This window comes from Protopterus annectens, chromosome 1.part0, assembly GCF_019279795.1.
Source record: "Protopterus annectens isolate FY-2018-M chromosome 1.part0, PAN1.0, whole genome shotgun sequence".
NCBI classification, from domain to species: Eukaryota; Metazoa; Chordata; order Ceratodontiformes; family Protopteridae; genus Protopterus; species Protopterus annectens.
In genome coordinates this window covers 1,384,644,816-1,384,670,957 of record NC_056725.1, presented here as the reverse complement: position 1 = coordinate 1,384,670,957, position 26,142 = coordinate 1,384,644,816, and the positions used below count along the sequence as shown (strand labels likewise).

The window sequence follows — 26,142 nt, the reverse complement described above, 5'->3', positions numbered from 1 at the left end:
GTGGGCAATGTAGAAGGTCTTCCTAACTACTTTGGCAACGTGAGTGTCAAACGAAAGGTTACTGTCAACCTGGGTCCCCAGATCCCTGATAACCTCTTCTGTGCTTAGTGGGTTGCCACCTATATGGTAGCTGGGGGTAACCTTGTTTTTCCCGAAGGGTATGACTATGCATTTTTTGGCGTTTAACTTTAGGCCATGGCTCTGGCACCAGTTATCCGTCTCTATGAGACCCTTCTGAAGGATATCTGTGTTAGATGTGTTCTCGACTATGGCGCCCAGTTTGCAAAAATATTACTATGACAGGAAACTGTCAGATCTGCAGAAAGGACATTACAGTGAGAATCAAGTGATCGTGGCAGGATTAGCAAATCTGAAGCTGTGCCTGTTGCTTGAGAGGCTGAAAATGCTCTTCTGCTGCTCATGAAGATGATGGGCATTTGTATGGAATAAAGCAAAGGTATCTCTATAAGACAAGAATGTCGGATACGACAAGTTTGATGCAAGCTTAGAAATTACCACTATAAAAACATGTTGGCAGTATGATGCAATTAAGTAACTATGAAAGTAGTTGTCACGCAGGAAGTGCCATCACAACCACAAACACAACTAGAAATAAAGCTGATTGATGACCAGCAACCCAGTGAAAACAATCAGATGTAGAGGATAGACAAAAATACCAGCCAGATATAAGGGCAGTTAGTACACTTTAAAATGGTCCCAGTTGGTTTTAGAAAATAATGAGGCACTAAATTGTTTTATTTTAAAAAATATTATGATCTTATTATAATGTATAGCTCAGACCAGTGGCTTGCTATTCTAGAAGTATGATGACAATTCAAAAGTAGTCCTGAAAAACTTCATAAATTTAATCTATTTAACTTTTCTTAAAAAGTGGAATGTAGCAAACACTGTTATAGCTTTAAGAACTTGGACTAACATTATTGGTATACATGTCACATGATCATTCCAGCAGGATAAAAGAGAAGTCACAGTAAAGACATCAAGGAAGAGGAAAACACATTTGAGTTATCTCATGTCAGACACTACAAACATTACAACACCCAGTACTTGCCAAGATAAACCTCAGCTTCCCACCAACCCTGAAGAAGACAAAGCAGGCACTGGAGAATGAAGTGGTATAGCTAGAACTGCAGTAAACTAGCATTCATCCCAATATAGTCACCCTTAGCTGACTTCCACTGACTGTGTGCATATTGCTTAAACTAATTATTGATTTACTAAATATTTTAAGTTATTCTAAAATTTAATTTTTTTCAGAGGGGCTTCAGCAATATTTAATTTGCTGACTCTCCGCAGTTGTTTCTCTTGTAGTCTCAAGTTATGAATTACATTTGGCCAATTACCACAGCCATTTTAAGGATTCACTCTTGAAGACATGGGGCACTGGTAATCACCCATATTATGGTAGTATAAAATAAACACTGTTACACTAACATGTGGTAACAGTTGCAAGTCACACTGCACTCACGCACTGACTATAAAAGTAACAGCATGCACTTCCAGTTAGTCAACACCTTATCTTATAGCTCTGGTACTTAAGAGATCACCTGTCACAACAAGAATTAGCTTAACTGCAGATCAATACCCCTCCTGTACAACCATCTAAAATATGTGCCTGGTGCTTATTGTTTTCTTCAAATGCTTTAGATAATGGTGCTGACAGCTCAAGATGTCATTAATTAGCACTTACCAGCAAACATGTAAAAAAATCAGATTTAACAGCTCAAATCGCACCATTCAGACAATCTTCAAATAGTGGCTGATGTACGTCTGTCATTGCTCTCTATGTTCTAGCTTTCCTTTTTGTGTGTGTGTGTGTGTGTGTGTGTGTGTGTGTGTGTGTGTGTGTGTGTGTGTGTGTGTGTGTGTGTGTGTGTGAGCGTGCGTGCGTGCACATATATACACTGACAACTGGTTTTAAAACTAGCCATTGCAAATGACGAGTTGCATACACTTCATCCCAACAATTCAGTAACATTTCTCCAAATCCTTACATTCTGATTATGATGCTGATTAAACAAAACAGTATGAACATAGCGGAGATATGATTCAGACCCATGTAATATGCTGTGTCACTATACTACAAGCACACCCAGTAACAAAATATCCTCATTTATCAATTCGAGCTTTGATTTGTATGAATTACTACAACTGCAAATGAAATGCAGAAAACATACCAGAGACCAGTAATAAAATCATCAGCAAACTGTCAACTTTTAACAAAAAAATAAACAATTATCCACAACATGACGCTGCTAACATCTTCCATGGTTCTGCCAATACTAAATGAATGATTTATGATTACAACCTAATAAAAACTAAAAAAATATGCTTGTACTTTTACATTACCATGCAAGTAATTCATAAACCAATATGTAGCAAATCTGCACTGCTTCAATGAACCCCCCACACACACACACACACATACACTCAAATGCAGCTTTCCTTTCCTGCATGACTATTTCAGCAGAAAGCCTTTAAATGGAAAAAAAATTTCTGCTTAAATATACCAAAAACAAACTTTCCTGAGATATGTGCCCTGAAAAGAGTTTAACTCAGGAACTTATATAAGTAGGAACTTCATTTTTTAACTAAATAATACCATTGGTACCTTACAATCTCAATGTCACAGACAGTAATCATCATGTAACGCTATGATGCAGTGTGTTTACATTGATATTGACATTCCTATACTATGTATGCATGTAAATATATATATATATATATATATATATATATATATATATATATATATATTTATATATGTAAATGCCAGAACCCCGAAATCAAATGTATCACAGTTCTTACAATGTTTAGCACTACCTATCAGCATGAAACAGTGATTAAATCATTGGTCTACAAAGTAACATTACTGCAAGTACTATTTTCTAGAACTTTAACAAACAGCTAGGTGAGAGTCATAACGGATTAACAGCATAGATAAAATAATGTAGTCAATTCTAAAACTGTGTTGAGGATGACATTCCACTTACATGATGTTATACAGATGGGCATGAATGATATGACTGGGATAAAAGCGGGAATACTGAAGGAATGACTTAAAGGGCTGGGGACATAGTGTGAGGAAAAAAGTGGTGTCATAGCCTTCGTAAAGGTGATGCCAGTACATTACACATATACAGCATGAGGAAAAGCCAACTAAAAAGCTCAACACTGGAACGAATGTAGTGCCAGGCAAAATTATGCTCGGTGCTAGATAAATAAAGAACATAGGAAAGACATGGTAAGCACATAGGGTGCAGTGTAGTAAAAGGGTCAGGAGGTATTAAAGAAACTGCTGGCTCATCTTAACTTGGGGGAAGGCATGGGATTCTGCACTGCCAACACAACCTCTGGTGAAGACCCATCTTCATTTTTAGAGGGGAGAATAACACACAGCCACTGTACAGCATGCAGAGGTGCATGCCCTGTATACTTGATGTCATCACGTTGCTCCCTCAGACAGGGTAAGTGACGACACAATACATGATTATAGCTCTCCGAGCTACACTGCTTGCCCTTGTGGAATCCTCAATCCTTGGTCTTAAAAAAGAACAGCCAATAGGCTTTGCCATCCAAAGAGTTGGAGGACCTACCCATTGAAGGGTCATGCTTAGAACTGGTGAACAGCACTTAGTATTTCAAGGACAAATAGGCAAGAATGGGAAGCAATGCAGAAGGTAGCAAGAGTTTGATGGGAAATACCTCACAAAGAGGATTACCGGCCTCAAACAGATGCCCTATGCAGACCGTCTCAAAAAACTGCAGCTTTACTCCATTGCATATCGCCTACTCAGAGGCGATCTCTGCCTAACACACAAAGCTATGTCAAACCCAGAGCTTTTAGACATGCTCCACTTAATGAAATCCCAATCCCTATGAGCTACACGGTCTAGGGACCTAAACCTTGTCACCACAATAAACAGAACATGCTGGAGGGATAGATTCCTGTCCCAGAGACTTCCCATACTCTGGAACAAACTACCTATCTATGTCAAACAAAGCTCCTCATTAGCGCTCTTCAAGAAAAATCTTGATGATTGGATGGGAGATAGGAAATTCACCCCGGAGATCACTTCTGTGGCTCTGCTCGACAGTGGCACAAGAAAATAATTTTCTTGGGTGGCGAAATCCAGGGTACCTTTGGCTAGGCTTATATAGGCCCTGGGGCCAATAGCCTAGTACCTACCTATGAACCTATGAATTGGGGACAGAAAAAAAAGTATTAAGGGAAATTTACTAAACTTGTACAATACATGCCACCCTTATGAATTGCCATCGTTTAATTTAAACCATGACTTAGTTCAACTGCTTGTTGCCACACAGCAAGACGTTGTCCCGTTCGATTCTCAGCTAGAGCATCTTCTGTGTGGAGACATGTGTGAATGGGCATACCTTCGTTGAAGGTTGTGCATCAGGGCTGGCGACTCGGCATGTAAAAATCTATTACCAATCATTAGCGGACCGGAGTTCCGCTGTGGTGACCCCTAACCGGGAAAAGCCGAAAGACACAAACACAAACAAACTTAGTTCAACTGCTCAAGATTCAACCCACTGAAAAAAATTATAAGCAAGTATCGCCTGCATTCCCACGCCAACTCCATGGTCATACAAACATGAACAGTGGAAAAAAATCTCCCAAAAATAATGGAATCACTGCTGCTGCACACACAGAAATCACACCAGTAGTGACTCCCCATAGAAAACAGTGATCAGTGAATGGAATTCTCATCTAGTTGAACTTGAGGAAGTGTAGGAAAGCTATATTACATACAATAAGCTGTGTCTGTGATGTGTTGTTTATGTTCTAATCTAATATTATCCTGCTGTCTACTTATCATCTATACTTTTTCATTTTATTATTAACTGTGTTATGGTTAAAAAGGGCCCTTGAGACCCTACTTATCTACCTGCAAAATGAAAGAATGAATGAATAAATGAATGGGGTAAGTTTAAAGATGTAATTGAACTTAAGCATTGATGAATGGGCTTGTACACAATCGTGCAGTGGAAAAACTGAGGCACTATGTTTGACGAAAGGAGATGCTGCCAGCCCAGCTAGCTGGAATTTTGTAAATAATTATATGTCATTAGTGAATATCAAAATAATTTGTGTAAGATGCTTGTGTTAGAAATGTATTAGAAATGTATGTCATATGTATATACCCCAAGCAGACTTCAAAGAATTTTTCCTCAGATATTAAATGATGGAGATGTGATGGGGAAGAAAGAGGTGGTGTTTTGGGAGTTAAATAAGATGGCATATTTTAAAAATTCCCTACAGAGTACTCTATATATATATATATATTATATATATATATATTTTTTTTTTTTTTTTTTTTGCTGGGGTACAGGATCTGAATTGCCTAGATACAAGCAATGCCTTCTAAGTTTAATTCTATTGGCTGCCAAAATAGCATTTACCAGACAATGGAAACCAAATTCTAAACCAACTGTATTTGAAGTATTGAATATTATAAAAGAAACAAAATAACTGGAAGAGGGATCATTAGAAAAGGGAAAGAGCAAGTTACATAAAAATAAAAGGAAATTGTGGAAACAAAACATGCAGAATAATGTTCAGGAAGATGAGTGAGGTTTAAGGGAAGGCAAGAATTCATCATCTGATGTAATGTTGGACTGATGATAACTACAAAAAAATGCAGTGTATAATGTATGTAAATGTAAAAAAATGTTAATATGGTTTGTTTATGTATGGCTGCTTGTGTCTTAAATGACAATTTAATAAAGGTGTTTTAAAAAAATATACCTTTGGGCAATTATGGAATAGCCAAACATCTTAAGCATTGTATTTTGGAAGGTGGTAGAAAACCACAGTAACCAGAAAAATGCCATGGAGATACAGGGAGAATATGCAAACTCCTACCACAAAGCATTCACAGGCCTGACCAGAAACTCAGAAACAAAAGACAAAAGCACTAGTCCATTCCCTAGTGTTCCACTTCGCCACACAATTAAAAGTAACTTATCATTGTCTTATGGAGTTTCTTGAGTATTTTATCAGTGAAAATCAAACTGTCATTATTATATAAACATTGTTGTTTCAGTTAAATCTGAATCATCAACCTGTACTAGACACAGGAAAATGTAAAATTACTCCTGCTCACAAATGGGAGAAGTACAGATTTCAAACCTACTGACAAGCTTTATGGACTTATCAGTACAACTATAAGCTAAAGTCACAGAAAAATCAATTTCCGTTAAAGATGCAAACACTAGAACTGACCTATCAAACATACATACTAGCTAATACAGATCTCTCAAGGCATATCATGTTTTCCTAATGTAGCGGAATATTTAGAACCTTCCATTTCAACACCTGATGCAGATCATCACAAAGTGTGAAATGACTTCATATGGCAAAATTTCTTATCTGTATCATTTCACTTTATAATAATACACTTCTATCGTCACACGAATCATTTATTTAGCACACGCCTATTGGTAACAAACTAGATGAGGCATTAGTTATCAAAAAGTCAGCAACGGTGCTTTTACCTTCTATGGACCATGATTACTATCAATGCCAGGGTTCACTGTGGAATATTTTTCATTTAAACATATTTTTAGTAACATCTTCAACACTACGCATATTTAGGTTTCAACATTGGGCAGCTAAATATATCTTAGTAAAATAGTGCTTCCTCAAGCAAACTCACATTTCAGTTGCATGACTTACAAATTCTTTGCCCACTACATGTAACATACCTCTCAACTGTATAGATTTATGCAAAATGTCCAGATTTTTGCCTCATATTTTTGGCCTGTCCCTCTATTTTCCTGGCAAATCACTGGGATGATCTGAGGATTGTAGTCACTAAATAATGACATATATATGAGTTTCAGACTTCAGATCCTTCAGAAAATGAATATTAAAACGAATCCTGTTACTTTAGCAAATGTCTAAAAGTTTATAAGAACAATATTTAAAATATGTCCCTATTAGTACCCCCAGTTTGTCAAGTTTTGTACAGATTTTTTTCATTAAGAGGTTGAGAGGTATGCGTGTAACATCTTCAGTATATGTATCAAAGTGCACGTGTGATGTACGAAAAACATGAGAGCAAACCATTCAATTAGTAGCCTGCACATTTCTCAAGCAAACAAAACAAAAATCGACATGAAACTGGTTCTAAATATACGTAACACTGTGAAAGGAGCTTTTGATATTGTTCACGTAATACTCACACCTATTTTAAGTACGAGTGCTAAAGTACTAATATCCTTGTTTAAGATAATGGTTAGGCCAATAACTGAGTAAAAAGGACCCTTTTGTCATTACAGCTCTAAAGCAGAGCCACAAATGGAGGTGATCAAGATGTTTTTATGCAAGACAAATTTCTGAAGTACTCAGTCTGCTTTACGATTACAGGTTCCTAGTTTATCACTGTATACCGCTTTATGCATAACCCTGAACCATTCAATGGCCTAAATAATTTCTAATTGTCAGGTCTGCCACTGTAAGATTGTTTCATTTAAACAAGACAATAAAGCAAAAATGTGAAAAAAAAAAACACTGATGACCTGTCAGTGATTTAGAAGACTCTAGAACAGGCTTTCATTATCACTTAGACATGTGATGAACATGGCAGCTTTGAAGGTTCACAGCTGGATAATGTAATGGGCATTAAGAAAGATCTTGCTCCAGGATATGAAAGATTTCTTACGTATGTTTTGGCCTCCTTATCTTATGGTTTCTACATAAATGACAACAAGTTTCCTGATACCCACATAGTCAATCTCTGGAATATTTTAGAGCCTTTTTTTTGGTAACAGTTTTATATGAGTACATGAGTTAAATACATCTGCTTTACTATGTACTCGATTTACTGATGTTTTCACTATACCACTGTATGAGACACTTCTGCTGGTCGGTTCTCTTAAGGACATTTATTTCACAATTTATTTGTTTTAATGCTCACATTCTAGGTTTGTTTGCATTAGTCTGGCAGTTACTTCACATGATTATGCCTCTAAGCTGTTAATTAGTTGTTTCCAACAGCCAGGGATACAAGGTTTGATTCCTTCTACCTCCACTTGCCTGTGTAAATCTAAGCAGTGCTCTCAGATTGCTACTGAAAAGGGACACAACTCCAGTGGGCTTACCTGGTTAATAAATGTATTAAAAATGTTACAATTTATTCAGCTATCCTCAAAGTTAGTCATAATTTGATTTTGCCAAAGCTTACTTTGAAACTTGTTTTGCTTTTTCCTGCATTTTAAACTAATGCTGCTAGCTAGCTTCTACTGGTAGAAGAGATGATGAAACAGATTTTACTGGCGAGATCACTGGCTCATGTACTATGAGGTACAACTACAATAAGCTCCTGTTCTGTCCTTTTGTGCATCCTTAACAGGCACAGCCTTTGCAGATCTTAACACTGATCTTAGTACTGGCCATGGCTACCTTAGGCTACCTTGGGATGAAACCAGGCATTCAGATTAAATATCCTGCCTTATTTATAAACCACGTAGCATTATTTCCTTTGTAGATCAACAACTGTCCAAGGTTAGAACCTTCTACAACTAGGCTGGCACTGTAGCTGACCATACATGTAATTCTAAATTTGTTTTCTTGCAAAGATATGGCTTACCTCAACCTCTGGCCTTCACCTGGCATCTTAAGTACTTCATAGTCCTGGTAATCCAGTTAATACCCAGTTGAACCAGGTCCAGATTCTTTACAATACTATTAGGAGAGGCAGAAACTAACTGCAACCATTTTTTCTCATTTACCACTCGCATGGTAGCTTGCCTTAAGTGACTTTAGCATCTTAGATGATGATGATGATGATGACTCTGTGACTCCTGTTAAGGATGTTGCTTCATTAATGAAAGTTTTTAAATAATTTCCAGTGATTCCACTGTGACCTACAAGCATATACACTCACTTTATTTGCTGTTTTAATTTGATTTGGTCATTTTGAGCATGGGGTCGAACCAATCTCTTGGTCAGACCATTACCTAGTATGGATCGGTCTTGAACTATTCTGTGATATTCCCCACTGATGTTGAAAACAGTCAAGTACAGGACCTAATCTAATACTTATGTCTTGTCCTTGGCCTATTCTTTTCTGAATGTAATGCAAATAACCTTCAAATACTGGTTGCTGGGTATAACAAGTAAGTTGTAACAACTTTGGACCATTCTGCCTAGTTTGTGTATGCTGTGCCCCTATACTTGCCTATAACTCAGCCTACATTATTTCAGGTATCAATCACATATCTTCTATATGATGGGTTGATATATGCCCAAGGTGGCAAGCTGATCTTTGATGGGAGGAGCAGATTGGTTAAGCTCTTCTGAGTGACTAAAAGACTTTGCAGTCCAGTCCGTATCATCCCTCAGACAAATTTTACTAATCATGACTGGGAACTATCTATTTGATTCTTCAAAGACAAAGTGGACTTCATTAGGAGATGTGCCTGAGGGTACACAGTGGCTCTCCACAAGGAATTACCAGACTGAACCTGGAATAAATTTCATGCCTTTAACACTCAGGAGTTCATGAAAATGCTTCCAGTCTTGTGTCCCGCCACCTCTGGGCTGGATTTTAGGCAAACCAAGCTACTTATGTCATGCTTGGATGGTTTAGGTCTTTCCACTTTGAAATTAATTTTCCATCCAACTTCAAGAAACTTTCAGCAAACTAGTTCTCAAGAATTTTGCTTTGTATATGGATGTTCTATGCTAACCCAAACCCCTTCAGCAGGAATGCTATTAATAAACTGGTGTGTAGGTAGCTTGGCGTCTCTAATTTTAATGGAATACATTACTACAGGGATTTATTTGCAATTATTTGTTATACACTTTTTTCTGTTGTCAAAAGTTTCCCATTTGTATGACATGATTTGTTGATTGTATATACTAATTACTATCCTCATTCAACCATTTCCCACATGAACCCTCTTATGACAAGGGGCATCCTTGCGGTGAAATGAATCAACAGCAGCAAGTGGCAATCTTTTTTATGAGCTGCCCCTTTGGTCCCACAGTAAGCCAGCTTGCAGTGAGGCACATGCATGTCCTGTGGTACATACCACCATATGCTGCTACAGTGTGCCAAAGCTCTCCATGCCGACTTCCCCTACCTTTTCTTGAACTTTTTGTTGCTCTACCTATGCTTGCCACCTGGTCTCTGCTGAAGGTGAGCATTAACGTGGTAATTCCTAGCCCTGTCCTAAGAGCTGCTCATTATTCCCCTTCACACCCTGCTCTATGCAAGCTACTACCCAGGCTACGGCTACCTGTGGCATTACTAAGGTCCAAAATCTTTACTCTAGCAAAGCCAGCTATGAAGCAAAATCTTGTTATCCTTCACATTTTAAGGGATCTTTGAAAATGCTGTGATGCTTTAACAGAGCCACTCATAATACGCTAGATGACAACTATTAAATATGACATGATTCTTCATACATGTGGATAAATGCCACTGTCTAACTCTAGGTCAATATTTAGGCAAAAGTGACAACATCTGTAAGAAGATGAATTCTACACAAATTTAGGGAAACAACAGTTAGCCCCCTAATATTTTTATGTTACACACAACCACTAACTGGCTCATATTACGGAGACCTAATGCCTGAACCTTACAGACATTACCTTTTGACTGTATACCTGTATTACAGCAACAGCTGTTGGTAATTTGATGGGAATCACTGATTTGGGGATGCAACACCATCATTTTAAACACTGAATCACCTGCAGTTTACGAAAGACATGGCTGATCATAGTCATATTTAACTTTTAATTTTTCCAGCTTTTTTACTCTTAACAGTGTCCATACATCATGTTGATAAATCTGTGGTTCAATTAGATTCAGAGCCATGGAAACTGAAGTTAGAGGCTCTACGAAACCAATCAAAGATGTCAAGCTTTGTCACCTAAGTATAACAAGTACTTCGAATACCTTCCATCACCAACTAGCTTCCAATTCTTAATGCAGATTCTGGTACCTCTGTGCAGAAACAGAGGTAAGCCATTTACACAGAATTCCAGGAAAGTGAAAAATCAACTTAAGTGAAAAATAACATAATTAATTTCAAACAACACGACATAAAACATTTACAGTATAATTCAGAGTCATAAGGTGTACCATTTTTGAACCACAGGTTATGGAATGTTTTTAAAAAATGTTCACAGACATTAAAAAAACCTGTCAAGTGATCAGAAGAACTGGGATGACAGAACTTCCAAATATCTATACAGAGGATTATTACTGTGTCAACGATCATTTGAGACATGGATGCCAAGAAATTCATCTCAAGAACACAAGGGTTGAAAGGTGAATCTTAGCATTTATGTTGAAAACACACAACAAGGGCTATAACTCAAGAGACCTGATCATAATTCCTTGTACTGCATGGAGCTTTATTTGCTCCAAGAACTATCACTTACAGAATAAAAATATATATATAGACATGTGAAGTGTTTTACCATCTTTCAAGCGATCTGAAAGCTGGTAAAATATGCCTATGTTGTCAAAGAGACAGCAGGCAGAAATGAAGTGTCCCTCTGAAGAACAAACTGCTTTAAAAGCTATTAGAACTCCATTCTGCCAACTTGTTGTTTGTAAGTATGGCACAGCGAAGTCTCTAACAGTTTTAAAGCTGTTTTTACCTTCTGTCATAGTTCTTTATCAGTCAGTATTGCCACAGTCAACTGCAGGCACAAGATCTGATCTGAACAGCATGAAAGTGTTCTTAACAAAGGCTGACATCAGAAAGGTGCACTCACTAAACTAGGTATAAATCCCTACGTCACAAGATGGGTTGCCAACTGGCTCACTGACAGAACCCACACTGTAAAAGTTGCAGACTCCAAATCTGACTTCAAACCAGTGACAAGGAGTACCACAGGGTTCAGTCCTGGGACCTCTACTGTTTGGTATCTACTTCTCTGAAGTACAGGCTAACACAAAAGGAATTTGGCTAATGAAGTTCGCAGATGACTGCAAACTAGGAGCCATAGTCAAGTCCCCAAATGATGTGGACATCCTACAGAAGGACCTCACTGAGACAGATGCCTGGTGTCAGAGGCATGGCCTCAAGCTCAATGCCAAAAAGTGCATTGTCATCCCCTTTGGTAAAAACTTTATACCTATGAACTACCACATAAACAGCAGTCTACTTAACACTGAATGTGTGATAAGAGACCTTGGGACCCAGGTGGACAGTAGTCTCTCCTTTGATAATCACATCACCACAGTAGTCAGGAAATCCTTCTATGTGGCACACCTCATCACAAAAGGGTTCTCGTCCAGGAAAAAAGAGGTCATTGTTCCCCTCTACTCGGCACTCATTAGACCCACTATAGAGTACAACACCCCTTTTGGAATGTACCTCACAAGACATCTGTAGCAGCTGGAAAGGCTACAGAAGTACCTCACAAAGAGGATTACTGGCCTCATACATATGCCCTACACTGACCATCTCAAAAAACTCCAGCTTTACTCTGTAGCATATCGCCTACTCCTAGGAGATCTCTGCCTAACATATAAAGCTATGTTAAACCCAGAGCTGTTGCTACACCTAAAGTAATCCCAATCCCTCCAAGCTACATGCTCTAGGGACCTAAACCTTGTCACCACAATAAACAGGACATGCTGGAGGGATAGATTCCTCATTAGCGACAGGGACACAGGAAATTAACTTTCTTGGGTGACGTTACTCTCATTGCTGCCTACTTTCTGTTAAAGTTGCATTTGGCTGCTTCAGCATTTCCCAGGCCTAGTTCAGATTCCATTTTCTTTTCAAAACATTTCGCTTAATTTTATTTACATTGTAAAGAAACTGAAATATACAGTATTTGTATTTGTAGTAAAGTATTTGTGACTAGACTAGTTAAAGATCTTATACAAAAAATGGTAGCACAATATCACCAAAATTGAGTATATGAATCATACTAATTCTAATAAGCTAGAATGACAATAAGGAAATTTTGGCAACTGTTTTGCACAGTGATTCAGCCGTGCAAAGAACATATTTTCATGTAACTGGAGTTGGCAGTGTAGCCTAGGAACACTATCATATTTGTAACCTGTAGATAACCTTTTGTGTAGCCAACAAACAAACAAGTTTTTTTTTTATATTCTCTGGCAAGTGACTGGTAATAGGTGCTTGTGCTAATCAAACCAAACCAAACACACGCACAAGGGACTGAGTGCACAGTCCAAACCAAAACAGTAAATCCTACCAAAAACGAACCAGCACAATGTTACTCCGGCTAAAAGACATTTATTATTGAAAATTATTAAGGCAAACCGGTTTCGGCTTTACTAAGCCTTCTTCAGTGCTAAACCATAGATAGTCAACTGTTAAGCAGCCCCTACATCCTGGTATTATATAAAGAAATATTTAAAGGCATATTGCTCATAAATAAATTAATTGAATATATATACACACATATCATATAACAATTCTATTATATTTGTTTATATTACGAATCATTATAAATGATATTATAAAAAATGACATGTGTACACATAGTTAGATAAATATATCAACAATACGCATAAGAGGGCAGGCTGATATGTTATTCCATTTCATTTAGTCCAGGTTTGAACAAAGCTCCTAACCTGGTAATCCATATAGATTCCATGTTGTTAAGTTTGTCATGCCAGCCTGCTTTAAAGTTTCTATGCAATTGAATCTTGTCTATAATGACGAATTTGAAATGTGCAGTGGGATGGCTGATGGTGTGTTTGTATAAGGCATTAGACAAGCGATGGTTTCTAATGGCACTAAGGTGTTCACTGATCCTCAGTTTAAATGGTCTGGACGTCTGACCGACATAAAAGGAGGAACAGGTGCATGTGGCTAGATATATGACCCAATCCGAACTACAATTTCCAAAAATATTAATCTGGTATACCTGAGATGTGTTTTTACTTGAAAATTCCTTAGTTTTAAGAATATGTTCACAAGCGCTACAATGTCCACAAGGGAAACATCCCACCAAAGGGTCACCAAACAAAGTGGTTTGAACTGTTGTAGCTGGTGTATATCTTTTGTAGTGAGTAAAGCGAGATTGTATAATGCGACCCCTGCGATATGAAAAGGCACATTTGTCTGGTAGAATGTCATTAAGTAGTTCATGAGCCTTTAAAATGTCCCAATGTCTGTTAATAATCTCCCTAAATCTAGATGTATTGTTACCAAATGTGGTTACAAATCTGATCGGCTGGACAGGGTTGGATGTGTCATCATTCCTAGAATGCTGGTATTGTAATAGAGTAGAACGTGCCATCTCACTGGTCTGGTCAATAGTTTTGGAAATATGATGTCTGGAATATCCACGACTAACAAGCCTATTGGACAGATCTTGTACGCAAGCTTGATGGTGTTCCTCTGATGAACATATGGGTTTCATGCGTAGAAATTGGAATTTAGGAATATTTCGGATGATGTGGCGGGGATGAAAACTGGATGCATGTAACAGCGTATTATATTGGGGGAACTTCCTATGTACCCGTGTAGCCAGTGTATGGTCTTCCTGTCTAGAAATTACTACATCCAAAAAAACAATGTCTTGATATTGTGTGTTAAGAGTAAATTGTATGTCCCAAGGGTTGTTGTTAAGATATCTAACAAAATCAAACAATTGAGCCTTATCCCCACGCCACACCATCCAACAATCATCTAGATATCTTCTCCAGATGTCCAAATTGTTGATGTACAAATTATGATGAACATCATATATGTATGACTGTTCAAAAAATCCCATAAATAAATCAGCATATATGGGGGCAAAAGAAGCCCCCATTGCCATGCCTCTGATCTGCCAATAGGCTTGCCCATCAAAGTAAAAAATATTTTTACACAACACATACTCAGTTAAGTGTAATAAGAAAATTATTGAAACCAGTGGAATATGTTTCTGACTTGTCCAACCAATATGAGATTGCAGCTATACCAGCGTCATGGGGGATACTCGTGTAAAGAGATGAAACGTCTAATGTACATAACCACCAATCCGCTTCCAATTGTAAATCCTGAATGATGTTTAAAAATTCAGTAGTGTCTTGTATCCTTGATCTTACATAAGGCAATAATGGTTTTAAATAATATGTCAGGAAAGCAGACAGTGGTTCAGTTAAAGACCCTCTCCCAGAGACGATGGGTCTACCTGGGGGATTGGTAGGATGTTTATGGATTTTTGGAAGAAGATATAAATATTGGGCCATAGGTTCCACCACTTTAAGTTGTTTACAAACCTGTCTACTAATAATACCTTCTTCTGTCGCTAAATCCAAAAAGGAATCTATATGTACTTTAAAATTAGGTGTCAGATCAACAACCATCCTAATGTAAAATCGAGCATCGGACAATTGCCTGAGAGCCTCAGCTTTATATTTGCTGTGATCCATGACCACAATACCACCCCCTTTGTCAGCTGGAGTGATAACAATATCATGATTTAGTTGAAGTTCTGTTAGTGCTAATCTTTCTGCCTGGCTAAGGTTATGTGTAGTAGGTTGGTATCGAGTTGAAAAATGTAAATCTTTGATGACACATTCCTTAAAAATGGCCACATGTTTGTCCATAGGTGGTATAAATTCCGATTTGCCAAATTTGAAACAAGTAGATCTTTGAGAGGAGTCATGATCTAAAAAAAATATTTTAAGATTAACCAATCTACAAAAATCATTGACATCCTTCAGCAGACTATGTTCAGAAACAAATGAGGTTGGGACAAAATTGAGACCTTTATTTAATACTTTACTGTGTGCAGATGATAATTCAAAAGATGAAATATTGTGTACATTATTCACTGTTTCACAATGTTCTGTAGTAAAAGATGTAAACTGGATGTTCCTGTTTCTATGCTTTCTGCCCCCCCTGCGTGTCTTACGTCTAAAGGGTCTGACTGTCTTCTCTTAGCAGCTGGAGAAACCTGGTGTGAGGGAACATCATAATCTGTGGCGGAGGAAGTTTCGTCTTCCGACGTGCCACTGATGGTGGACTCTGTCTTTCTCAATATTGATCTAGGCCTTTTCCTGCCATAATTCTTTTTGCTACCTGTGTCTGTAAACCTGACATTCTTAGATGTAACAAATGGTTTGCCCTTGTAATCCGACAAATCCCTCTGAAATTTGTGTGTTTTTCTCTTAATCAATTGTTGTTCTAAATTGGCCAAATCATTGGCCAAGTTAGTAATATAATCTTTAAAAAATTCTTCTGTTTCAAAATTCTGAGCCTCAAGACAGACCTTGTGAATATCAACTACTTGTGATTCAATAGTCCGTTCATAATAACCAATCAGGGTGTTAACAAATAGCATCGAGGCTTGATGCTGGGCTTGTGCCCAGTCCTGTGAAAGTTGGGGATCAATGTTTGCTACTAAGGGTTGAAGGCGGATCCTTAGACCCCTAGGTGTTATGTCTTTGAGTTTATAGGCCTTAAATAGTTTTAAGTGCCAGATATTAGACCTTAGGGATTTCATATTTCTGGTCAGTTTTTGAAAAATTAAACCACATCTATATTTAGAGTCACCTTCAGCATTGTTGGAACTATTAGTCCCTCTTGTGTTGAACCCAAAGGCTTCCAAGTTATCTTTGTCAGCCGATAATCCTTGCAGGATACCATTTAAATCCATGGTATAAATTGTTTGCAATATATCAAAACACAGTTTTTGACCAAAAACCAGGCTAATAACTTTATGTCAATTATGACTTTAATAGTACAATATATGTATACATATGAATGTGTATATATGTTGACCCTATATATTGCGGAGAAATACCTTCGTATTATATAATAGAATAATGGCTCAACCAAAATACCCCTCTATATATAGCCAAAGTGAATTATTAGAAAAAATATATATGGCGGTACTATAAAGTAGTTGACAATTCGTCTCACTACAGTATAGTTATTATTAAATCAGATAATTAAAGTCAAACAAATAATGTGTCATTGGCATACTATTGTATAGATCAACAAATATTTTTTGTCCCATGTGTAACCATAACTGGTCACATATAAATATAGTAGCCGACTATTCGTCTCTACTACCATATATTAAAAAATAAACACCAACTTGTGTATCCAAACCTGTATATATATATATATATATATATATATATAATATTACTGGACCTTCGTCCCATATAATGTTCAGAATTTGGATGTCCAAAATAAAATCAACAAACTGTCATATAGTAATGGTGATAAATGTTGGTAAGGCCAATATATATAGAAAAGGGCATGAAGTTACCTACTTACAAAATGGTTGAAAAAAAGAGGTAAAAGCTCCACAAATATTACATCAACAATACCAAATCACATGTATCATAATGTTATTGTTTAGAGAAAAACCTGTGCTTAGGTCAAAAAATGGTTTGAGCAATTGTTACCATAAATATTAAATCGGCTGAAAAGAGAACCTGAATAAATAAATAAGCCAAGAGCCAGAGTGGAAAGACATGTATATGACTGTAGGATATACACAAAGGTATGTTATGTCAGTAAAAAACAGAATGGCAAAAACAATTGCATAAGAGAACTGAATTGTAAGATTATAATAATTGCGTCCGGATTATGTGGCTAAATCTTCCTTCATATAAAGCCACATATAAAAAATATGTCTAAATAATAATGTGACTTGTATGCCAGGACAGTATTATAATCTATCTCCCAAGAGCATCAACCCGACAGTGTCAAAAAATCAGGGCTAGTAACTAAACTGAACACACAAGAATAACTAAATAACAGAAAAAAGTTTTGTCTTAGTATGATATAAAAGCTGCCAATTATACTTGAGTTAAATAAGACAGTGAATTATAAGGCCATACATGAACCACCACAGATACAGTTATTGGTAATACACTTATTCATTACTAAAACAAATGTCCCTTCTAATTGTCCAAATCAGCCCACTTGTGAAAAGGAAAATAAGTCCAAAACTGGGTCCTTTAACAGATAATGTTAGAGTCAAAGAATAGTCATTGAATCCACAACCAAAAAAGCGATAAAGTATGTCCTTCGATGTAATAATTGAAAAATCCTGGTAATGTTTATGTTAAGTCCACAGTACCTGTTAGATGGATGTATTTCAATGGCTTCGAACCTTAGTATGTGCCAAAAGGTAGTCGATAAGTAGTGGACCTCCACAAAATGCAAACGACCACAATGAGTTGAAAATGTTGGCTTAAACACAAAAAGTAGATCCCTTTGCTTGATTCAATTCCAAAAAAAGCCGTCCACGAGGTAGGCCCAATATCTAGAATAAATAGGGATTAAACAAGAGCAAATAAGGCTGACCCAAAGCGATAACAACTCATGGATATTGCAGACAGGAAGCCCGCATTCCATCCCCGATGTTGTAAAAGATAAAGCACATAGAGATCAAATAATCCTGGTTGAGTAGGAGCTGCAGAAAAAATGTTGCCAACATACCAAGCGTCCCCAGCGTGTAAAGCGAACAGTCAGACCAAACCAAACACACGCACGAGGGACTGAGTGCACGGTCCAAACCAAAACAGTAAATCCTACTAAAAACGATCCAGCACAATGGTACTCCGGCTAAAAGACATATTGGCAGATCAGAGGCACGGCAATGGGGGCTTCTTTTGCCCCCATATATGCTGATTTATTTATGGGATTTTTTGAACAATCAAACATATATGATGTTCATCATAATTTGTACATCAACAATTTGGACATCTGGAGAAGATATCTAGATGATTATTGGATGGTGGTGGCGTGGGGATAAGGCTCAAGTGTTTTATTTTGTTAGATATCTTAACAACAACCCTTGGGACATACAATTTACTCTTAACATACAATATCAAGAGATTGTTTTTTTGGATGTAGTCATTTCTAGACAGGAAGACCATACCCTGGCTACACGGGTACATAGGAAGTTCCCCCAATATAATACGCTGTTACATGCATCCAGTTTTCATCCCCACCACATCATCCGAAATATTCCTAAATCCCAATTTCTACGAATGAAACGCATATGTTCATCAGAGGAACACCATCAAGCTTGCGTACAAGATCTGTCCAATAGGCTTGTTAGTCGTGGATATTCCAGACATCATATTTCCAAAATTATTGACCAGACCAGTGAGATGGCGCGTTCTACTCTATTACAATACCAACATTCTAGGAATGATGACACATCCAACCCTGTCCAGCCGATCAGATTTGTAACCACATTTGGTAACAATACATCTAGATTTAGGGAGATTATTAACAGACATTGGGACATTTTAAAGGCTCATGAACTACTTAATGACATTCTACCAGACAAATGTGCCTTTTCATATCGCAGGGGTCGCACTATACAATCTCGCTTTACTCACTACAAAAGATATACACCAGCTACAACAGTTCAAATCACTTTGTTTGGTGACCCTTTAGTGGGATGTTTCCCTTCTGGACATTGTAGCGCTTGTGAACATATTCTTAAAACTAAGGAATTTTCAAGTAAAAACACATCACAGGTATACCAGATTAATATTTTTGGAAATTGTAGTTCGGATTGGGTCATATATCTAGCCACATGCACCTGTTCCTCCTTTTATGTCGGTCAGACGTCCAGACCATTTAAACTGAGGATCAGTGAACACCTTAGTGCCATTAGAAACCATCGCTTGTCTAATGCCTTATACAAACACACCATCAGCCATCCCACTGCACATTTCAAATTCGTCATTATAGACAAGATTCAATTGCACAGAAACTTTAAAGCAGGCTGGCATGACAAACTTAACAACATGGAATCTATATGGATTACCAGGTTAGGAGCTTTGTTCAAACCTGGACTAAATGAAATGGAATAACATATCAGCCTGCCCTCTTATGTGTATTGTTGATATATTTATCTAACTATGTGTACACATGTCATTTTTTATAATATCATTTATAATGATTCATAATATAAACAAATATAATAGAATTGTTATATGATATGTGTGTATATATTCAATTGATTTATTTATGAGCAATATGCCTTTAAATATTTCTTTATATAATACCAGGATGTAGGGGCTGCTTAACAGTTGACTATCTATGGTTTAGCACTGAAGAAGGCTTAGTAAAGCCGAAACCGGTTTGCCTTAATAATTTTCAATAATAAATGTCTTTTAGCCGCTTGTGCTAATCAAGCCAGCAAAACAAACATGTAGAAAATGGGATCTTATCAAACAGTAGTCCTGTCTGGATACTTTTTTTTTTTTTTTTGCTCAGGGATGTACACTGGCAACGTCTGTGTTTTGTCAGGTGGGCATTTATCCTTGTACAGTTTGTAATTACTTAGAATGATGAAAAACAATGTGATAATTTAAATGAACACAGACTAACACAACCAACAGCGAAATAAAATTAAAGGCACAAATTCATCCCTCAGAAACAAACTATCCAGATTGTTTCTTTCTTATTACTTTTAATACAAGGAGATGCTTAGCACCTTGCACCAAGAAACTGGCAAGTGGGAACAGCTGTTTACAAAGAATAAAAGCAATTTTTTGAGCAATGTGTAAGTTTCCTTCAAATTCTTTTCCCGATTTTCACTTGACAATGTACAACACAGCTGCTTTTTCAGCAGTTTATTTTAATTTGTAACTACATTCATGTAAGTATATGTTACTATGAAAGAGCTTGAACAAATCTAAACATAGTATAGAAATGCGCATCGTACGTGTTGTCATTCTACACAAAAGAAACACAGGTGTATCTCAAATTCTACTGTGGACATTCTTTTGCTTAGTACTTTGCTGGAAATAACGTAGTTATTCTTTTCATTTGCAGTCTAAACCCTATAAAGTTTAAATTTTGCTTCAATGAACACACAAGCAACGTCTGTGCTTGTGAGCAGTTCTAGTTGTGCAGAGTTTGCCACCCTATCTATCAATTACTGACTGAATGCATGTTCTTTTGTATGTTTCTGTCACAACCCTTGGAAACAAGGGTGAGAGACTTGTATTCAGATTGGGTAACACTTTTGGCTGCTGCAGATTTACTTGGCTCTTGTCAAGAAGATAAAAAATTTCCTACACAAGACAAGCTCCCTAGAACAGACCAACTAGCATACTTCAATCTACCAGCTCTGTCTTCTAACAATAGGAACTGCCAAATAGATGTGGGGGAGGTGTTGCTTGCATGCAATACTTAAAAGAGAAGTTTCAGCACTGAGGTATGCTGCCCAGCAAAAGATAAAAAGAAAGTTTCAGATTCTTTGATTAACCTTTCCTACTCTCCATAAAAGAAAATAAGGCTGTCTCAACATTTTTACAGATCTGCGTTTACTCCAAGCTTATCTACTGAAGGGAAGGGAACCTCAAACAGATTACTAATGCCTCTCATGACCCGCCAACCACCTCAAAACACACACACATGCACACACACACACTTGCTCACTTCATGTTCACACTCTGACCTTAAGCAGATCGGTTTTAACAAACTAGCTTGTATTTTGTAATGGTTTGGCATACACAGCTTGCTTTCAGAAGCACATGACAACAGCTTGAAACACAATCTTCTAAGCGACGCACACCCTGCAGACAGCTTTTGTTGACTTCAAAAAAAAACCTCCATTCTTTATTAACTTCCAGTAACTCCATAGTTTACATGAACTAGATTTTCAGCCTACAAATATAGTGACCGTTTTTTTTTTTCCATCTCATGGTTATAAGAGAAAAGTTTCTGTTTTATCAGAAGGTAAATGTCGTGCACAATACAAAACATGCTCTGAAAAATCTAAATAACCTCTCAGTATTGACGGCATGGTTACAAACAATCCAAAACAGAAAAGGCTGCTTCATAGAATGACTGAAGTACTTCATGACAGATACACAGATACCTTACATGCTACACAATATGCACACTCAAAAGACAAACAGATATTGTCTGCACTACTCTTATCACCATGAAAACTCAATATGAGACATTCAACGCTACATGCTTTGCCAGTATAATGGTACTTACAACTCTGTATGTTCAGCTTTGTGTTGTTATCAGACCCAGACTTCTGCAAAAACACATCCATCAACTTAATGTGTCCATGAAGCAGTACCTGTGTCATCTCCGGCCTGCATCCAAAACAAGTAAGTGACATGGCAGAAGGACAGCTGGGGTAAACATTTCTCAGCCTACCCAGTCTGGGAAAACAAGCAGTCTAATTTGCATGTGAATAGCAGCAGCTTCCCTGGGCTTGTCAGGGTAATGAATGAAGCACAGCACAGAGGCTATGGCACACTGTTCTCCTTTACCTCACTTATCAGGCTACTTAATGATTAACAATGGTAGGGATTAACAATCTGAGCGGCACCACATGCTTTAATCAGTAATATGTGAATTTTAAAGCATCCTATTTTATTGTGACAATGGCAGGGAACAAATGTAATACTTTGACCTTTCTGGTTATATGCATATACAGATAAATATACAAGAGTGCATATGTGTGTGTATCTCTATACTTTGTGTGTGTGTGTGTTTGTGTGTGTGTGCGTATACATCCATATAGACTTAAAAAGTAAAGAGTCATGGGAATTCAGATGTCATGTAGCTGAAACACTTGATGTCCTTAAGGGGTCATTTGCATATATCCCATGGGCCTTTATTAAAGAAGGTTTAAGGTATCACACAGTGAAAATTCTAGTTTGGCTGGGGTTTTCTTGCAGTTTATATACACATATCTACACACACACACACACACACACACACACACACACACACACACACACACACACACACACACACATACTGCCTTCAATTGTGGGCTTCATGATCTTAAGACTATTTCAGGTTAGGTATCAGGAATATATGCTACTACTGAGTACTAAAAATAAAATAATATGTTTGTTTATTATTTTGTCATAAGACGTTCTTGGATTACCCCCAAATCCAACATCTTTCGAACATGGGTAGGTGATTAGCTGCACACTCCCCCCTAGTCTCTCACCCCCTTTTTTGTCTTCCCTCTCCTCTATAACCAATGAAATTTAAAACATTTCTCCTAAAATCATGTCTCTGTCTACTGCTACACACATCCCATCTAACAAACTTTCACAGCTTACTTTCACCTCTGTACGTGTCCTATTTCAATTTGCCCAGCATTGTTGGCTCATCTAGTTCCCAGTGCCAGTCACTTAAGTTCTACCCCTCACCCCTAAGTTCTTCAAGTGAAAAGCAAAAGCAAAACAACACACAAGCACATCAGCTGACTGTAGCTCTTTAAAAAAACAAAAAAGGACTTCAGCTGGGCTGACTGTAGGAAATTAAATGGTCCCCATTAGCTTCCTTACAGTCAAATCAATGTCATCCCCACAACTCTTTAAAAAAAAAAAAAGACTTCAGTTGGCTTTAGGAAGCTGATTGGTCCACTGGCTTCCCTACAATCTAAAACACGCCTCCCTCTGTTCTTCGAATGAAAAGCAAAAAGGGAATAATCTGCTTCTGTATTGGTATTTTGGTACTGCTGCAGGAACACCCGATCGCACCTTCTAACACTCTGTGCCCATGACAATTGCCTCCTTTGCCTCACCCTTGCTATGCTATTGAGTAGCTATACCAATATATCTCCTTGTCTTTTTAACCTCTCACCTTACCTTTATTTTTAGCACAAAATACTTCACTACCACCGTCTACTCAAATAATAAAACCCATACAAGTCTCTTCTAAATTGCTACACTGTTTCTCAATAGTCTTCTCAGTGTGGCGACATCCACCACAACCCAAACTCCAGAAAGCAAAAAAAAAACTAAGCTGTACAGTAAAGCACCAGCCCTAAAAAACTTCAACTTTGCTAACTCTCCTTCGGCCACCACCTCACACTATTCCAATAACTAACTGTACTGTCCTACCATTAAATTGCCAGTTATGCACACTAATAAAACCAGCACATAAATCCCCTCATCCCATCGTTGCCCCACTGGTCTACCAAAAAAAATGAATGTTGTCACTGTCAACCTTTGAAGCACTTGTATTAAAATTACAGAGCTAAATGCCTTTATATTACAGTAGAGCTCTGACATTCTTGCCATCACATAAACTTGGCTTAATCTATGCAGCATAGCTAGGGTGGGGCATTGTAGTGCCCTATGTGTGATCTAAACTATTGCAACCACTTGTTACATTGTAGGAAGCGGTTTACTACAGTTTAAAAGTAAAAAAAAAATATTTTTTTTTTAAACTAAAACCTGAGAGCTGTAGCGCTCTGTGCAAGCAGGATACAAATCATAGCAACTGTCTGACATGTTTGTAGTAAGCAGTTTGTTACAGTTTAAAATATATATTTTTTTAACTAAAACATGACTAGCATTCCATGCAGTCTGGGTATAAACTATAGCAACTGTTTGCTACATTTTTAGCAAATAGCTTGCTACAGTTTAAAAGAAGACTTTTTTTAAATAAAATATGTCAAAGAAGGGTTGGGGGCAGGACACAGAAACGGGACCTAAATGGCTGGCCAGGTTGATGTGCCAGTAGAAGCAACGTCTGTTTTTTTTTTTGTTTTTTTTTTTTGTTCAATGGAAGAGCTTGTGAGGGGTTTACATCTAAGTGTAATAAGCCATTCATTTACAATTTTTTTCTTTTCACTTGAAGAACTGAGTGGGTTGAGTGCTTGCTCACTGTACTAGTCCAGGGTGCTGTCTGAACCAGCTATGCTTTTGCTTAAGCCTACTGCTAAAACTTCTGAACTACTCCATACAGGTTATAATATTACCAGAGCTGATAGGCCCCACAAGAAGGCGGGAGGGGTAGCCTTAATTTATCCAAGTTCATACACTCTATCTCCCTATTTGCACAACATCTCTATATTCCAAAATATAAAAACATTTATATCACTGTTAATGCTTAACAGCAAAAAAAAAAAAAAAAAAGAAAAGAAAAATAGACTATGTATATTGTCATTGTCTATATCCCATCTGGAAATACTTTATTTATTTATTTTTATTTTACATTTGTTGACCGGGATAGTCCAACTGGATATATGTCCATTTTCAACGGAGGCCCAGGGAGAAAAGCTCCAAGCAATAACAAAAGTATAATTATATCTTACATGTCACAAATAGCAAAACAGAATATTTACAGAGAACATAGAGGCAAACCATACAGAATTACATATAGAATTGTTTACATTAATTTGATGAACGATCATTATTAATAGTTTCTTAGGTACAGTTGTTCAGGGTAGATAAATCTGAAAGTTGCAGTACAAGATAGGTTACATGGCAGCTGTACACAATCTGGAGAAAAGATTAACCAGGCTTGATACAATAGCATGTCCACTTTGATCCCAGGTAGTGTTTGAGCTTAGTTTTAAACTGACCTACAGAAGAGAATGAAGTAAGCTCAGGTGGTAGAGAGTTCCAAGATCTGCCTACAGAGTTTGTAAAGAGAGAGTCACCGGCTAGGTTGTTAGTTTTACATGTCTGGATAAGGAGTCTGTTGGAAGATCGCAATGGTCTAGGATTGTTATACAGGGTGACCACATTTTTGAGTGCAGGGGTGTTTTCAGGGTTGTATATAACTTTGTTGGCCATAACCAGTTGGTTATATAAGATTTGACTGGGTAGTTCAAGCCATCCAAGCTGGATTAGATTGATGCAATGATGTGTCCTGAAAGGCAGCCCAGTGGCAAACCTGGCAATGTGATTATAACAGATAGTGATTTTGGTCAGGACAGTCTTGTTAGTATTACAGAGAAGAGGGGATGCATACACAAGAGTAGAGAGAAGGTGAGATCGAGCAATGGCAACCTTAACTGGGGGAGTCAGGAAGTTTTTTATTCTGTACAATGAACCTAGTTTTTATTGATGGTTTTGATCAATTGGTTAACATGTAGGCTGAATTTTAAGTTGTTATCAATAGTGACACCTAGTAGTTTAGTAGAGAGGTCCGGGGAGATTATTGTGCCATCCTTTGCTTTAATTGTAAAGTTAATGGCGCTAGACCTTTGTGTAGGTGAGAATAACAGCATTTTAGTATTTTTAGGATTCAGTATCAGGCGACGATTGGCAAGCCAGTTTTCTATTGTGTTAAAGGTGGTCTGGGTAGCTAACTGTAAATCTGTTGGGGATGTTGCTGAACAAATCAGAGTAGAGTCATCTGCATATTGGATACAGCTGACTTTAGGTATGGCAGTGTTCA

General features: G+C 37.4%; 1 protein-coding gene across 3 annotated transcripts in view; it reads right to left on the bottom strand.

Annotated features, from left to right (window-relative positions):
• The window catches only part of ANKRD6 (ankyrin repeat domain 6), a 1,808,044-nt gene that overhangs the window by 1,539,002 nt on the left and 242,900 nt on the right, over positions 1-26,142 (bottom strand). For 2 of the 3 annotated variants that reach the window (XM_044067125.1, XM_044067156.1), the window contains exon 1: positions 21,976-22,153. The exons of the other annotated variant lie outside the window; for it this stretch is intronic. The gene's annotated coding sequence lies outside the window, so the exon portion shown is untranslated. Of the gene's footprint in view, positions 1-21,975; positions 22,154-26,142 lie in introns of those variants that run through there. 3 annotated transcript variants of the gene reach the window in all.